This window comes from Pseudorca crassidens, chromosome 11 (assembly GCF_039906515.1).
Source record: "Pseudorca crassidens isolate mPseCra1 chromosome 11, mPseCra1.hap1, whole genome shotgun sequence".
Classification (NCBI taxonomy): Eukaryota; Metazoa; Chordata; class Mammalia; order Artiodactyla; family Delphinidae; genus Pseudorca; species Pseudorca crassidens.
In genome coordinates this window covers 11,486,024-11,504,711 of record NC_090306.1, presented here as the reverse complement: position 1 = coordinate 11,504,711, position 18,688 = coordinate 11,486,024, and the positions used below count along the sequence as shown (strand labels likewise).

Sequence of the window (18,688 nt, the reverse complement as noted above, 5' to 3'; positions counted from 1 at the left end):
GACAAAACAAGCCCAACAAAAGCCTGCTCTCTCTAGCTGGAGGAAAGGGAAGCTTAACAAGACAGAAAACTTTTAGACAATTACAACTCTCTCCAGCCAAATACCAAAGAAAAACTGTAGTCTCACCCCACCTCTACCAGAAAAGGAGCTCGGATTTCCACCCTTGCTGGGCTGTAAGAAGGCATGAGTGAATAACCTAGACTCCTATTTCTACCTGGCAGTAATGAGGCTATGTCTCTCCCTTTCCCTGCCAGAGTGATGTCCAAAGAAGCCAGATAAAACAGAAGGTTAATATAAAATTCAGAGTCTCATAGTATAATATCCAAATATCCAAATTTCAATAGAAAATCATGTTATACCAAGAACCAGAAAGGCCTCAAACTGAATGAAAAGATAATCAGTAGATGCCAACATTGAAATGATAGAGATGTTAGAATCATCTGTCAAATATTTTAAAGCAGCCATCATAAAAATACTTTAATGAGAGGTTACGAACACACTCGAAACAAATGAAAAAATAAAATTTCTTCAAAGAAATAGAAGATAGGAAAAAGAATTATACAGATGATTTGTTGGAGCCGTGAAACTATTCTGTATGATACTATGTTGGTGGATACTTGTCAATGTCTAAACCCATAGAATGTACAGCATCAAGAGTGAACTGTAACCTGTAGACTTTGGGTAATAACAGTGTAAATTAGGCTCACCAGTTGTAACAAATGTACCACTCTGTGGTGATGATGCTGTGAGGTTGATAGTGGACAAGACTCTGCATGCTGTGTGATGGCCATGAATATATGGGAACTCTCTGTATTTCCTGCGCAATTTTGCTGTGAATCTAAAATTGCTGTAAAAAAATAGTCTGTTAAAAGAATCCAATGTAAAATTTAGAACTAAAAAATAAATTAATTTAAATAAAAACTCAGTGGATAGGCACAAAATCAAAATGTAGAGGAAACAGGAAAGAATTAGTGAACTTGAAGATGGAACAATAGAAATTACCCAATCTGAATAATAGGAAGAAAACAGAACAAGAAACAAACAGCCTCAGGAACTTGTAGGAATATAACAAAAGATCCAACATTTTTGTCATTAGAATGTCAAAGGAGAAGAGAAAGGAGGGCTGCAAAAGTATTCCAAGAAATAATGTCTGAAATGTCCCAAATGTGGCAAAAGACATAAATTTAGATTCAACAACATGAGTAAACTCCAAGGAGTATAAAACCCCCCAAATCCTACCAAGGCCCATTAAAGTCAAACTTCCAAACACTAAGGACAAAAATTATTGAAGGCAGTGAGAGAGAAGTGACAGCTTATATATAAGAGAAAACTATACCAATGATAGCACATTTCTCATCAGAAATTGTGAAAGCCAGAAGGAAGTGCCACAACAATTTTAACATGCTGAAAGAAAAGAACTGACAACCCAGAATTCTGTATATAGCAAAAATGCACTTAAGGAATGAAGGGTAAATCAAGACATTCTCATTAAGGAAAACTAACAGAATTTGTCACCAGCAGACCCACTCTAAAATAATGGCTCAAAGAAGTTCTCTAAACTTAAAGGAAACAATGAAAGAAGGAATCACAGAACATCACAAAGGAAGAAAGAATATGATAAGCAAAAATATGAATAATTACAATAGACTCCCTTCTCTTGGGCTTCTTAAATTATGTTTGATGATTGAGACAAAAATTTAACATGTATCTGGTGTGATTCTAAATATATGTAGAGTAAATATTTAATAAGATTATATTATGAATGGGGAGGGTAAAGAGATATAAAGGAGGGTCAGGATTCTGTACTTCATTTGAACTGGTCAAACGATGGCACCAGTAGACTGATAAGTTATGTGTGTATATAACACCTAGAGCAACCATTTAAAAAATTATATAGAGAGATACACTCAAAAACATTACAAATAAACCAAAATAGAATTCTACAAAATGTTCAAGTAACCCACAGGAAGACAATAAAAATGAAACAACAAAAACAGAGAACAAGTAGAAAACAAACATAAAAAATGGTGGACTTGTTCCCTAACATATCAATAATTACATTAAATGTAAATGGTCCAAGTAAACAAATTAAAAGTAATCTTGGCAGAGTGGGCTTGAAAACATGACTCAGCTATATGATGTCTATAAGAAACTCATTTCAAATATAAAGATATAGGCAAGTTGAAAGTAAAAGGATGTAAAAATTTATATCACACAAACTTTAATCTAAAGAAAGCATATATGGGCTTGCCTGGTGGTGCAGTGGTTGAGAGTCTGCCTGCCGATGCAAGGGATACGGGTTCGTGCCCCGGTCAAGGAAGATCCCACATGCCACGGAGCGGCTGGGCCCGTGAGCCATGGCCGCTGAGCCTGCGCGTCCAGAGCCTGTGCTCCGCAACGGGAGAGGCCACAACAGTGAGAGGCCCACGTACCGCAAAAAAAAATAATAATAAAAATAGAGAAAGCATATGTGTCTATATTAAAATCAGATAAAGCGGAATTCAGAGAAACGAAACAAAACCCACCAGAGCCAGAGGGATATAATGTAATAATAAAAGGGTCAATCCACCAAGAAGACATATCAATCCTAAATGTGTATGTATCTAATAGCAGAACTGCAAAATATGTATAGCAAAAACAAATAGAAGGGAAAGGAAAACTAGACAAATCTACAATTATACCTGGAAATTTCAGCACCCCTTTTTCAATAATTGATAGAACAACTAGACAGAAGACCAGCAAGGATATAGAAGTCAACACCACCATCAAGCAACAGAATCTTATCAACATTTATAAAACAGTCCTCCCCAAAATAGCAAAATACACATTCTTTTCAAGTGCCCAAGGAACATGTACTAAGATAGACCATATCTTGGGCCGTAAAACAAACATTTTTTAAAATTTAAATCATACAGAGCATGTTCTCTTGCCATCATGGAATCAAACTAAAAATCAACAGCAGAAGGAAAACAGGAAACTACAAATGTTTGAAAATTAAACAACATACTTCATTGTTCTCTTCAAAAAGGAAACCTGAAAGGAAATAAAAAGGGCATTGAATTGAAAGAAAATGAAAATATATCAAAGTTTATTGGATATAGCTAAAGCATTGCTAAAAGGGAAATTTATAAATTAAATAAACTATTAGAAAAGGGGAAGAGCCTCAAATCAATAATCTAAGCTCTCACCTAGAAAAAGAGTGAAGAAAATCCGAAGGAGACAAATATAAGGAAGTATTAAGGGTAAGAGCAGAAATCAATGAAATTGGAAACAGAAAGACAGTACAGAAAGTCAATGTAACCGTGAGTTTTTAAAATTTTTTATTTTTTTAATTTTTAATTTTTTAACTTTGGCCACACCACGTGGCTTGTGGGATCTTAGTTCCCCAACCAGGGATCGAACCTGGGTGCACACACTGAAAGCCTGAGTCTTAACCACTGGAGCACCAGGGAATTCCCCGTGGATATTTTTAAAGATCAATAAAATTGGTAAACTTCTAGCAAGACTGATAAAAAAAAGAGAAAAGACACAAATTACCAATATCAAGAATAAAATAGGGTTAGCCCTACAGACTGCACACACTAGAATCATGGTAAGGGAACAAACTCTATACACATGAACTTGACAACTTAAATGAAATGGGTCAATTCCTCAAAAAGTACAAACTATCACAGATTATCCAAAATGAAATAGATAATGCTAATAGACCTATAACTATTTTTATAAATTTATTTATTTTATTTATTTATTTTTGACTGCATTGGGTCTTTGTTGCTGCATGCAGGCTTTCTCTAGCTGCGGCGGCGAGCAGGGACTACTCTTAGTTGTGGTGCATGGGCTTCTCATTGCAGTGGCTTCTCTCATTGCAGAGCATGGGCTCTAGGTGCGCAGGCTTCAGTAGTTGTGGTGTGTGGGCTCAGTAGTTGTGGCTCATGGGCTCTAGAGTGCAGGCTCAGTACGTGTGGTGCATGGGCTTAGTTGCTCTGCAGCATGTGGGACCTTCCCAGACCAGGGCTGAAACCCATGTCCCCTGCATTGGCAGGCAGATTCTTAACCGCTGCGCCATCAGGGAAGCCTGGACCTATAACTATTAAGGAACTTGAATTTACACTTTAAAAAAGTCCCCCAAAAGAAATATCTCCAGGCCCAGATGGTTTCACTCAAGAATTATACAAAACATTAAAAGAATTAATGCCAATTCTAAACAATCTCTTCTAGATAATAGAAGAGAAGGAAATACTTCTTGACTTATTTTATAAGCCTAATATTATCCTGAGAAAGAAAGAAAGAAATGGAGAAAGGAGGGAGGGAGAGAAGGAGGGAAAGGAGGGAAGAAAGAAAGGAAGGAAGAAAAGGAAGAAAGGAAGGAAGAAAATTGCAGACCAATATCCCTCATGAATATAGAGGCAAAATTCCCTATTAAAATATTAGCAAATATAATTCAACAATATAGAAGAAGAATTCTACATAATTAATTAGGTATATTCTAAGGAAAAAAGGATGTTTCAGTATTTGAACATTAATGTAATCTATCATATCAACAGAAAATTGCATAATATTATTAATAGATGCAGAAAAAGCATTTGACAATATTCAAGATCCATTATGATAAAAATTCTCAGAAAATAAAGAATAAAAGGAAACTGCCTCAATTTGACAAAAATCATCTACAACAAAACTATAGTTAACATTACACTTGATGATGAAATACTGAATTCTCCCCTTCTCTTCCCCAAGACTGAAAACAAAGCAAGGTCAAAGTTATACTATTCAAAATCAATATTAATTGTATTTCTATGTACAAGTAATGAATACATGGACACCAAAATTTTAAATATAACACCACTTCTAATCACTCAGAAAATGAAATGCTTTGAAATCTAACAAAGCACATATATTACTTGTATGCTGAAAACTAGAAAACTCTGGGGAAAGAAATCAAATACAATCGAAATAAATGGAGATACACGTTCATGGACTGGAATATGCAACATAGTAAAAATGTCAATTCTTCCAAAGTTGGTATACAGGATTAGTGCAATTTGTATCAAAATAGTGGCAAGATTTTTTGAAGACATAAACAATATTATCTTAAAATTTATGTGGAAAGGCACAGGAACTAGAACAGCTAAAACAATTTTGAAAAAGAAGAAAAGTAGGAAGAATCAGTCTACCTGATTTCAAGACTTATATAGGTACAGTCATAAAGACTTTGTTAAAGGCAGAAAGATAAATCTATACATCACTACAACTGAACAGAGAATCCAAAACTAAATCTGCACAAGTATGATTTTTTTAACAGCTTTATTGAGGTATAATTGCTTTACATGGTTGTGTTAGTTGCTGCTGTATAACAAAGTGAATCAGCTATATGTACACATATATCTCCATATCCCCTCCCTCTTGCATCTCCCTCCCACCCTCCCTATCCCACCTCTCTAGGTGGTCACAAAGCACCGAGCTGATCTCCCTGTGCTATGCTGCTGCTTCCCACTAGCTAACTTTTTTACATTTGGTAGTGTATATATGTCAGTGCCACTCTCTCACTTCATCTCAGCTTACCCTTACCCCTCCCCGTGTCCTCAAGTCCATTCTCTACGTCTACATCTTTATTCCTGTCCTGACCCTAGGTTCTTTTTTTTTTTTTAGATTCCATATATATTTGTTAGCATAGAGTATTTGTTTTTCTCTTTCTGCAGAAGCAATGCAACAGAGGAAAGATAGCCTTTCCAACAAATGATACAGAAGCAATTGGACATCCATAGGCAAATAAAGGAATGAATGAGCGAATGAATGAATAACGACCCTCCATCTCAGTCTCACTTAAAATGATTAACTCAAAATGGATTATAGACTTAAATGTAAATTTAAAACTATAAAACTTTTTTTTTTTTTTTTTTTTTTGCGGTATGCGGGCCTCTCACCGCTGTGGCCTCTCCCGTTGCGGAGCACAGGCTCCGGACGCGCAGGCTCAGCGGCCATGGCTCACGGGCCCAGCCGCTCCGCGGTATGTGGGATCCTCCCGGACAAACCGGTGTCCCCTGCATCGGCAGGCGAACTCTCAACCACTGCGCCACCAGGGAAGCCAGTATTTGAAGAGCTAGTAGTTGGCACTATCCAGAAGTGATCAAAGAAACCAATCCTCATAATCAGGAATATCAATAAATCCCAAATAGAAAAATAAAAATAAATATCAACCTAGAAACTTTTTGGTGGAACTGTAGAAGCCAGAAGACAAGAAGACTTTAAAAACCTCTAGAAAGAAGAGACAAAGGATTCAAGATTAGACGGATGACTTCTTAACAGGAACAGTGGAAGCCAGAAGATGGCAGAATATATCTTCAAAGTACTGTCACCCTAAAATTGTATAGCTGTTGAAAAATGTCTTTAAACTTATAAAACAATTCTTAATTTAACTCCTAATAAGAGCAATGTAATTAGAAATCTGAAATATCATTTCTCACCTATTAAGTTACCCAAAGTCTAAAAGTTTAACAACACATTCTGTATGAGGGGCTGTGAAGAACCAGGTAGTCTCACATATTACAGGTGGGAGTGCCTCACATGAAAGGCCAAAGTGGGTAAATCTAGCAATATACACAGAAACTATAGCTTGCATTTACTCTTTGACCCAAATATCTCCCTTCTGGGAATTTATTTCTCAGATACAATTATACAGCTATAAAATAATGTATACAAATTACCCATTTGAGCAATATTTGTAGCCAAGGATTGGGAAAAAATCATGTTCAATAAAATGAGACTGCCTGAATAAACAATAAAAAATACATGATGAAATATTATGCAGTTATTTAAAAAATAAGAATGAAGATCTCTATGTACAGGTATGAGCATAGTTCTAAGATTTTTGTCATTAAATGATGTCAGTAGACAAGAAAAAAGGTTAAAAAATAATATATATTCATCTATGCTTTTAAAAAGCTGGAATGATTAAAGCAAAATTAAAAATTGTTACCTGCATAAGGTTGGTAGAACAGAATAGAGGGGACAACGATTAGAATTAAATTGTGTAGATCATTTTTATATTTGATTGTTTCTTACTGATTTGTAGGTGTCTTAAGGTAATCTGCACATGTTAACCCTTTGGCAATTATTCGTGCTACAATTATTTTTACTCTTTTTTATAGTGCACTTGATGAATAGAAGTTCTTATTTCTAGTGGAGGAGAAAAAAACTAGCTTTCCCATTGTGATTTTCACTTTTTTGTGTTGTTTTTAAAAATCTCACCCTCCTAAATATTCAAGAACAGATTATTTCAACCTTATATTCAATACAAACTCTTCCAAAGAATAAAAAAAAGAAACAGTACTCCTCAACTCATGTTACGAGATTGACACCAAAACCTGGCAAAGGCAGTACTTTCTCATATTATAAAGATAAATTACAGACCAATATCACTCAAAACATAGATGCAAAAATCCAAATGAAATAATAGCAAACCAAATCTAGCAATGTATAAATAAGAAATAAATATATATCATGACCAAATTGGGTTTATTTCAGGATTCAACTATTCCAGGAATAGTTCAATATGGTAAATATAATATTTTTCATGAGGAAATTAATGATATAATTTCCTCATAAAAAAATAAAAGTAGAAAAAAACATTTGATCATCTCAATAGATAAAGACAATACAACTAAAACATCGTTTATGATTAGAAACTTGGGAACCTAGAAATAGAAGGAAATGTCATTAACATGATTAAAGAATCTAAAAAAATAAAATAAAAACTAAACTCCTACAGTGAATTTCATACTTAATGGCGAAATGTTAAAAATCATTATCTTTAAAATAGAAAATATAACAAGATATGTAGTGCTAGGTGAAAACAGTAAGTAAGAAAAGAGAGAAAATAAGTGTATAAAAACTGTCTTACCAACACACCTAGGCAAACTAAGGTGCACAATCTTCTGAGATCTATTAGGAACAATACAATAAAAAAAAGAGAAAAAAATCATTTAGTAAATGATGTGCTTTCATATATAAAAAACTTTAATCTACAAACTATTAGTATGTAATAAAAGAACTTAGCAAGGTTGCCAATATGAGATCAATACAAAAAATTTTTAATTTCTATCTATAAACAATGAGATTTTAAAAACACAACTTACAATTTACTTGCAGTAACAAACATATATAAATATATAATAGTTATGAATAATTCTAATAGTGTACAGTATACTTATGTTGAAAATAATAAAACTTCATTTAGATGCATCAATAAAGATGTAAGTAAAGGGACCGAGCATGTTCCTGAGTAAGGAGGCTCAGTATACTAAAGATGTCTAATACCCCAGATTGACCGTGTTCATAGATATTAACCTTGGCACACACTATGCTCTAAAAATACTGTGGAAGAAATTTCTTTTTTTAGAAGAATATTTTAAGTGCCTTTCTAATTTCATCTATATCCTAAAATAGTTTGCATTCCATCCAAGTGTAATAAATGGGAAGGGGAAAATAAAAGAATACAAGTTCTATATTGGTGTGGAGAGAACATTAAAGTTGATTATAAACTACGAAAAGTGTCAGGAGTTAATACTCATTGGGAGATTAATATTGAAAACTTATAAACCACCTTATAATGCTTTGTGCTTTTCAAATTACTGCAATATCTACTTTTGCTTTTAATTCCTCAAGGTCTTTTAAAATATTTATTAAATTTTGACTGCACAGTTCTAGGAGATGGAGATACAGAAATGAATAAGACAGCTCAATTCCTTGAATTCCTACACCTTAAGTTCTAATGGAGGAGGCAAATTAATTAATTAATAAACAAGATAATATCAAATGATGATAACTTTTATAAAGAAAGTAAAGCAGAGTAACATAATAGAGAATGACTAGGGGAGTGAGGTGTCTTTTAAACTGGTTAATCACAAGAAGTGTCTTTAGGAGGTGCCATTTGAGCTGAAATCTGATAACAATAAAGATAGCAGCGTCAGAGAGTTCCCAGCAGAGGGAACAGTTGATGCAGATGTCCTTAAGTGAGTGGAACTTAGCAAGGCAGAGCGGGATAGGTGAGGAGACATGCAACTTGGCAAGACAATTACCATGTAAAACAGTGGTTCTCAAAGTATGGTCTGTAGACTCCTTGGGTAAAGGCACTTTAAAGGGTCACAGAGTTAAACTTTTCAAAAGAATACTAACATTTTATTTGCCTTTTTCTCTTTGTTGACATCAGTGTTAATAGTTCAGAAGCAATGGTGGGTAAAACTACTATAACCTCAGCACATCAAGGTAGTGATACCCAGACTATACTAGTATTATATTCTTCATCCATCACATATCATTTGCATGACTGAGTTGCAAGCTGAACTAGTCACCTTTTTATGGAAAACATTTTTACTTGAAAGACAAATGATGGTTATTCAGATTTGAATGTTTGCAGACATTTTCTCAAAAAGTAAGCCAAGTGAGACTGTCACTTCAAGGAACACAACTGACAGTATTTGTTACCGATGATAGAAAGTCATGCATACAAGTAAAAATTAAAATTTTGGAAAACTTGTATCTGCTACCATGAGCTTGACATCTTCTTGATACTTGACTTTTCTAATGAGACCAACAGTGACACGACAAATGCGATATTTTGATACTGTATCATGCGATGTGTTAAAATTTGAAAAATCTGCAGAACTCAGTGAAACAGTATTTTCCAAATTAACTGATTCATGATGTTAAAAATCATGCATGTGTGAAAGATTCAATCAAAGTGCATGATAGCTCAATAGATTTTAATATATCAGGGTATGAAATTTCCTTGATATGGTTCCAGATCTCAAATTTCAACTAACCTTTGAGAAACTATCACTTGTCAAGTTTGGGTATAAAATCAAAGGATATCTGAAAAGGTTATGAAAATACCTCCGCCCCCCCCCCCCTTTTTCAGCTGCATATCTATGTGAGGCCAGATTTTCTTCATATACTTCAACCAAAACAACAAATTAAAACAAATTGAATGCAGAAGTAAATATAAGAATCCAGCTGTCTTTTATTAAAGAGACATCAAGGAGATCTGCAAAAATGCAAAACAAAATCACTCTATACATCAGCTTTTATTTTAAGAAAATACAGATTTTTTTCATGAAAATATATTTTTATTGAAGTATAATTGATTTACAATCTTGTGTAATTTCAGGTGTACAGCAAAGTAATTCAATTATATATATCGTTTTTCAAATTATAGGTTATTACAAGATATTGAATATAGTTCCCTGTGCTATACAGTAAATTCTTGCTTATCTATTGCATATGTAGTAGTTTGTAATCCCATATTCCTAATTTATCCCTTCCCCTTTCCCCTTTGGTAACTGTAAGTTTGTTTTCTATGTCTGTCTGTTTCTGTTTTGTATATAGGTTCATTTGTGTTATTTTTAAGATTCCACATACAAGTTATATCATATAATATTTGTTTTTCTCTGTCTAACTTCACTTAGTATGATATTCTCTAGGTCCATCCATGTTGCTGAAAATGGCAATATTTCATTCTTTTTTATGGCTGAGTAATATTCCATCTTCTTAAACCAATCATCTGTTGATGGACACTTGAGTTGTTTCCGTGTCTTGGATATTGCAGACAGTGCTGCATTGGAGTGCATGTATCTTTTTGACTTAGAGTTTTCATCTTTTCCGGACATGTGCCCAGGAGTGGGATTGCTGGATCATATGGTAGCTCTAGTTTTAGTTTTTTTAAGGAAATCCCATACCGTTTTCCATAGTGGCTACACCAACAAAAAAATGCATTTATGTTAACATGTCATGGGTTTAACATTATTATTTAAAATAAATAATTTTTTTGATAAATTTATTTTATTTATTTATTTTTGGCTGGGTTGGGTCTTCGTTGCTGTGCACAGTCTTTCTCTAGTTGCAGCGGGCAGGGGCTACTCTTCGTTGCAGTGCACGGGCTTCTCATTGCGGTGGCTTCTGTTGTTGCAGAGCACGGGCTCTAGGCGCATGGGCTTCAGTAGTTGTGGCGTGCAGGCTCAGCTGTTGTGGCTCGCGGCTCTAGAGCACAGGCTCAGTAGTTGTGGTGCACAGGCTTAGTTGCTCCGTGGCATGTGGGATCTTCCCAGACCAGGGCTCGAACCCGTGCCCTCTGCATTGGCAGGTGGATTCTTAACCACTGTGCCACCAGGGAATCCCTCTTTTATTTTCAGTATAATAAGTATCAGTAGTTAAAACCCCATAAACAAAAGCTCTTAGGGTCCTCAGTAATTTTTAAGAAGGGGTCCTGAGATCCAAAAGTTTAAGAACTGGAGATGTAAATTTATGAATTCAGGTTCTGCTGAGAGACAGTACAATATTCTGCTTAAGAACACAGACTCTAGAGCTAGATTGCTTAGGTTTGAATCCCAGAACCAACACTCAGCATGTGTATGACCTCAGACAAATTACTTAATCAGTCTTGCCTAAGTTTCCCCATCTGAAAAACAAGAATAATAATGAAACTGATATCATAGATTTTTGTGATTATTAAGTTAATTTATATAAATCACTTAGATTATGTTTGGCTCTTGGCAAATACTATACGTGGTCATTATTATTATAATAAATATAACAGCAAGCCACTGAGAGTTTTAGGAAGCAGTAATACATAATCTGATTTAGTAGTTTTTTTAAAAAATCTGTTGGCTGTTGTGTAGGAAATGGATTTTAAGAGGATAGAAGCCGAAGTAGGGAGACAAGTTAGGAGGCTCTGACAGCATCTCAGACAAGAGATGATGGTTTGGACTAGGGTGGTAATAAGGGAGAGGGCAGGAGTGAACCTTTTGGGGAAATATTGTGGCAGCAGAGCTGATAGGATTTGCATACCCTATTGGATGTGGAAGATGAAGCAAAGAAAAATCAAGGATGGCTATGAGGATTTTGATTGAATAGGGTAGATGAGGATTCCATTTCCTGGGATGGTGAAGACTGGAAGAGAAACATGATACAGGGTGATGCAATCTAGAGTTCTGTTCTAGACATGCCATGTTTGAGGCTTCTATTCCACGTCCCAGTAGAAATATCAAGACAGATATTTGAATCTGGAGTTAGTTCAGGAAGAGTTCAGGGTTCAAGATGTAAACTTTTCAGTCACCTTCTAGAGATTATATAAAGCCATGGGTGAGATTTGTTAGGATGAAAGTGTAGGCATTGAAAGATAACAGACTATGCAGCCCCCCCCCAAAAATGCCCCTTTGGTATATTGATTATTTTGAGCTGTAGTCACTTGAAAAACAGCAAATACGAGCAGGGGCTTTCTCTGAACTCCTTTTATCTGCCTAAAGACAGATCCTCAAAAGGAGTTCAATTGTCATAAATCCCCTCCCTGGGAGTTTCGTCAACCAGGGAAGATTGACTCTTGTCACAGGAGAGGAGAATAAAAGTGGACACCGCAGCCAGACAGACTGTGTCACAAACTAACATACTTCCCATCTATTCGTCTGAAGGTCCGTTCATCTTTCCTAAAAATCATTTACTCTCCCCAAGAGGTCTACCACCCTCCTCCCCTTTCCCTATTAAGTCTGAATTCTAAGCCATTTTATAAGTTACTCATTTTTCCCTGGGAATCTACCCCGTATACATAAAGTATACATGTTTTGTTTTGTATTTGGGGGAGGGAAGATTTGAAAAGATCCTTTATTATTTATTTATTTACTTGTTTTTAACTATTCCAACAGGTTTTATTGTATTTTTTCTTCCATTTTTTTGAAATATAATTGACATAGGGCACTGTATAAGTTTAAGTTGTACAGCTTAATGACAACTTACATAGATCATGAAATTATTATCACAATAGGTTTAGTGAACAGCCGTCATCTCACATAGATACAATGTTAAAGAAATGGAAAAAAATATTTCTCCTTGTGATGAGAACTCTTAGGATTTGTTCTCTTAACAACTTTCATGTATAACATACAGCAGTGGGCGGGGGCTACTCTTCGTTGTAGCCCCCGCCCGCTGCTGTATGTTATACATGAAAGTGTATAGTGTACATTACATCCCTGGGACTTATTTATCTCAAAACTGGAGATTTGTACCTTTTGACTGCTCTCATCTAATCCTCCCACACACACCCCCCACCCTCCAGTAACCACAAATCTGATCTCTTTTCCTATGAGTTTGTTGTTTGTTTTTGAAATACAATTGACCTCCAACACTGTGTTATTTCCTGTTACACAACATAGTGATTCAATATTTCTGTACATTTCAAAGTGATCACCATGAGAAAGCTAGCTATGATCTGTCACCATACAAAGATATTACATAGTTATTGGCTATATTCCCCACACAGTACATATCATGTCTGTGAATCATGTATTTTGCAACTGGAAATTTGTACCTCTTATCTCCCTCATGTATACATATTAATAACCTTCTGTTTGTTTTTCTTTTGTTAATCTGTCCTTTATTACAACGGTCTCAGCTAAGAACTCAGAAGAGTAGAGGGAAAATTATTTCTCTCCCCTGCCTCCAACAGCAAGTACTGGGACAGTTCATTTTTATAATTTTTTTCATAAAAGCCAACTAAACAAAATGCCTTGTGTGGCACAAAATCATATCCTTATAAATTAAACGCTTTCAAGGTTTTGCCATTTTCCCTTTACCTGTTTTGCTTTCCTATGTCTATTATCCTTTTATACTCTTTTACACCTTTATGTGTCAAATTTTATTTCCCTCCAAAATTTCCTCACTCTGCTTCCATAAACTACTTCTTTGTTATTTAAGTCCGTCTAATTCGTTGCCCTCCAGATGTTTCACCACCTGCCCTCCTCACCAGCCCCCAGCCCCCAGTCTCAATTAATAAGTTCAGAGTGGAGAAGGCTAGGCTTCTGGAATGTGGCAAAACCGATCCAAATTCTGGCTCTGCTACTTACCACCCAAGCGGCCTTGGACCCAAATGTTACCAACCAGGGTTCTTGGCCTTCCTTAATCAATAGAAATTGATCACAGGCCAGACAAGAAGTTCAGGCAAGGCTTTACTGGGGCTCCTGCTGCAGCAGGGGGAGCGAGAACAAGTAACAGTCCCTTGCTAGCTTGCTTCCCTGAGGGGATGGGGCGAGCTAGTTCCTTATATGGGGTGAGGGTAGAGGTGTGTCCAGGGGTCGGTATGGAGGGTTGGCTCAGGTGTCAGCCCACCCCTCTGTGGTGTTGAGTTGGGGGGGGGGGCTGTGTGAAGGGCCTTCCTGAGACAGACCCCTCCCCCTCAGGTTCTCTGCTTTAGCTTGTCTCTGAAGTACCTAGGTAACAGTTATCTGATGCACATTTCCTGAGTTGTTTTACAGATGCTAAAATTCCCACCAAATGGAAGAAGTTAACTACTTGATAACCATGAGCACCCAGACTTATTGGAGCCTGAGGATTGATAGTGTTAAACCTGTGACCCTGCCCTGTTACCTCACCCTGTCAACCAGTCAGAGAATTGCATGAGCTGATCACAACCCTGTGACTCCCTCCCTCACCTTGTCTTTAAAAATGCCTCCCTGAAACCCACTGGGGAGTTTGCATTTTTAGAGCATTAGCTGCCCCAGACTCCTTGTCTGGTGCTTTACAATACACAGTGCACTTTCCTTCATCACAACGCAGTAGGTTGACTTTATGTGCAGGCAAGCAGACCCAAGTTTGGTTCGGCAGCAAAATCCAAACTTCCAGTATCATTGTCATCATTCCTGCTGATTTCACGTGTGTGTTTCAAACTATCCTTGCAACTTTCTAAATTTATGTCAAGAATTCTCACTAGCCTCTACATTCACATGCTCAATATAATTGTATATTCTTTCCCGACAAATTTACAGCTTTGTACTTTGTTTTGTTGACTCTTGGCCTCCATTTCTCTGATAAACACCTTAAGTTAAATAGTCTCTCCTTTTATTTCACAGGGATGCTGTGGGTGTCAGCTGTAAATGGGCTTGGTTTCTTTCTCACAGTCTTTTTTTTTTTTTTTGCGGTACGCGGGCCTCTCACTGCTGTGGCCTCTCCCGTTGCAGAGCACAGGCTCTGGACGCGCAGGCTCAGCGGCCATGGCTCACGGGCCCAGCCGCTTCGCGGCATGTGGGATCTTCCCGGACCGGGGCACGAACCCGTGTCCCCTGCATCGGCAGGCGGACTCTCAACCACTGCGCCACCAGGGAAGCCCTCTCACAGTCTATTTTACATCCTTACCTATCAGGGACAGTCTGTCACTGTCTAGACCTCTGAGCGTTTTAAAAGCCTATAAAGGTGTTTGAGACCTAAAAGAAAGAAGTCTTGGCTCCAAATTCAAAAAAGATAACTACAAAATCAAAACTGATAACAAAACTATAAAACTCCTTTCAATTTTTTACAGAAAAAATTTTTTACAGAAAAATGATGCATATCAAATATATTAAGTGTGGTCGCATCTAATACATTTGATATGATGTGTCTTTGGGCGACCAGTTTCTGCAATCTTGAAGCATTAATAAGACTTTTCTCCCCTGATCTTCTTATCCCTTTCCATCTAATCCTATTTCATCAGGCATTTGTTCCTCCTTCAAATAATTTTGCCAAGTTTTAAGCATTCGATAAATTCATTTTTCCTAATCTCATACATAAGGTGAAAAGGAGTATCTACCACTCTACATTTCAGAACTTCTTTCTTTCAAATATATCCTGCTGATTCACTGTTAAATATAAAGAAATATATCTAAATAAATGTAGTTTAAATTTTTGTTCCTGTGGTAGATTCCAAATATTTGTCTTAGGGACAATTTTCTAATCACATCTAGCCACATAATTATTTCTTGAATACAACTGAAATTTCTTTCCATTACTATTCTTTTCTAATAAAGTGAAGTTGTCATGTACTTCGCTTTTTCAATTCAATTAATTTCAATTAAATAAATGTTCAATTAAAGTTAGAGAAGATATACCTACTATACACAAAAGTAGCGCAAAGGAAGGAGCAATTGATGCTGCTGTTTAGAGAAGGGCATCAAGGAATAACAATAACTATCTAGGTGCCAGGAACTTTATAATACCATTTTCTGCTTTAATTAAACCAAACTTCCTTGTGCTAGAATCTGTGAAGTTCACGCAACAGTAGTAACTTAATTTTCACTTGCTGGTGCTCCTGTGAATATATCTAGAAGTTGCTAGGCATGTCTTGAATATTGTCCAGTAAGTCTGTTTGTCTCGGGAACTGCTGTGGGCCCACTGAGCATGAGGGTCTCCAGTGGATTCTGTCACCTGGTGAGTGCAGTTTGCTCACACATCGAAGTCCCCCACGGGGTGCTACCACAGCTCCAGCAATCCCGACAACCACCGTGGAGGACTCTCAAAGTGCCAGAGCAGGCTGCCAGTTTTTGATCAAGTGAAGTACGACATCCCTCTTCTTTGTGTGATAGAGCCTGTTAGAGTAGCCCTAGGCAGTTATATGTATGACTTAATATTCTGCTGACTTCTTTATCAGGTTGTTCTTCCAGGTTTTTATTCCAGGTCTTTTTCTCTTTTGAACTAAGGTCTGCATGTATGGACTGGATTGGAGACAGGCTGGAATAATATGGAGCTGTTGTTTAGCTGTTTCCCTGGGAGTGAATCACCTGTGGTGTGACTCTTCAACCCCAGGTGAGTGAATGTTGTTTGGGCAAATACCATCAATCATCTGGCACACCTACCCACCTCCAAACTCCAACAAGGGTCACAGCTCAGGCTTACTGGCTAGAATAGAAATTAAATTTATCTTACAAATAAGAAAACTAAAGATCAGCAAATGTAGGTAATCTGCTGGAGTTCATATGCTTAACAAACAGCTGAAACACAATTCAAATCCAGCTTCAAGTTTTGTGGGTCTTGGTTTTTTGTATAAGAATATCGAACTGCCTCCTGAAACTCAAAGATGCTCTTCTTTACCTCAAGATATACAATTCTGTTCTTTAAATGCTTGCCTTACCTTTCCAACTTTGTAAAGAAGCATCAATAAACAAAACTGATAATTACTCTGTTCGTAAGGAGTTTACACTTCAGGGGACTGATCACTTTTTTTCCTTCTTTCCAAGCTATTATTTTAACCCGTATAACTAGGAGGAAGTAATCCTTCAGCTGCCTTGGCGTGGTGGGGAAGAGTAATGTCCAGCTTCTCTACAGGAGGATACAGAGTTCCTTTTTCAGGATTGACGTATCAACCCAACCAACCACTCCTGGCAGCCTACGGCCTGTTTCCTTCCGTGTGTCGGAGGTAAGAGAAAACAAAGCTGTTTCCAGAGCATGGAGAACTTTATTGCAGCTAAGATGCATTACTACTGTCTCCAGCACATATTTCCCTAAGTACATAAAACTAGCCACCTGGACAGAGGAGGTAATCCAAGAGTCACTAAGAAATTGAACAGAATTCCAGCTGCCCCTGCAAGTGTATAACAATGACCTACTCCAGCCTTTCCTGAGCATATGAGAAGACTGTACAAAATGGGCTGGGGAAGGAGGGAGAGGAAGACATTGCTCAGGGTTTAAATAGAGTTTCTTCTGTTGTTTGTTTGTTTGTTTTATTGGAGTATAATTGCTTTACAATGTTGTGTTAGTTTCTGCTGTACAACAAAGTGATTCAGCTATATGTATACATATATCCCCTCCCTCTTGAGCCTCCCTCCCACCCCACCCCCATCCCACTCCTCTAGGTCATCACAGAGCACCGAGCTGGGAATGGGAGAGGGGAAGACAAGAGGAAACAGGCATAACAGGGAAAAGAAACAAGCCTGTCAGCCTGAAGCGCCCAGGCACTGATGCTAGAATTTAGATATGCAGCCCTAGTGTACAATAGTGATTTGGGTGTCAGTCGGGTCACCCGACCTTGTGATGTAGATAACATGACTTTGACCCTCATCTCATCCTTGTAGAAAGTTCAAAAACACTTCCCAATATTCCATCAAACCCTGAAGTCTTAAACTACCATGATCATCTCTGACTTCAGACTCCTGCTTCTGAGAGTCACCTAGCCATCCTACTCCTGTTCTTACCCCATGAATCTAGACACAGAAATGAGCACCTTTCCATAATTCCCAAAAGTTAGGCAAGTCGTATCTGGCACGGACTTGACTGAAGGTTTGGGAACCGTTACCCAGTTTTATCAGTTTTAAGTTCCCGCTAGAATACAATTATCATGAAGGCAGAAATGTGTTCATTTGTATAACCCCAATGCTGAGAACGATTAGAGGATGCTCAATAAATATCTGTTGTATGGATGAAGTAAGGCATCTTTTCCTCAAGGAAAAGACGAGCAACCTCTTATTTATTTTATACATCCTTGTTCTTAAATGTCTTCAGCCCGCATCCCACTAGGCCTTTCCCACAGGCCATTTATTTCTATGTAGCTCCCATCTCTTTCCCTTTATCTCTTTCCATCTCTCCTCCTCATTCCCTTTTTCCTGGATTAGCCCTGGGAACTTCACATTTTCCTCATTTTATCATGTAAAGCAATTTATATTTCTCTATGCCTAACTCAGAAGGTTTGCGTAACCAAATCCATTTTAGTGCTCAGCAAAACCGTATAGCCTTTTAGTTACCTGAACCCATCTGGCATTATGTTATCCTATGCGAATAGGACCAGTAAGGATTTCCTTCACAGGAAATAAACAGTTAAACCAGGAATCATTAAAAATTATATATTTATACCTTAAAAGTTTTATTTTATCTCAAAACATATTCATGTTTGTTTATTCACCCA

At 36.9% G+C, this 18,688-nt stretch overlaps 2 protein-coding genes across 2 annotated transcripts in view; both read left to right on the top strand.

The window, feature by feature from the left end:
• H4C16 (H4 histone 16) overlaps positions 1-16,596 on the top strand; it is a 30,795-nt gene extending 14,199 nt beyond the window's left edge. The window contains exon 2 of the mRNA XM_067695771.1: positions 16,491-16,596. The gene's annotated coding sequence lies outside the window, so the exon portion shown is untranslated. The remainder of the gene's footprint in view (positions 1-16,490) is intronic.
• Positions 16,597-17,068: 472 nt separating this feature from the next.
• GUCY2C (guanylate cyclase 2C) overlaps positions 17,069-18,688 on the top strand; it is a 78,446-nt gene continuing 76,826 nt past the window's right edge. Inside the window, exon 1 of the mRNA XM_067695764.1 lies at positions 17,069-17,206. The gene's annotated coding sequence lies outside the window, so the exon portion shown is untranslated. The remainder of the gene's footprint in view (positions 17,207-18,688) is intronic.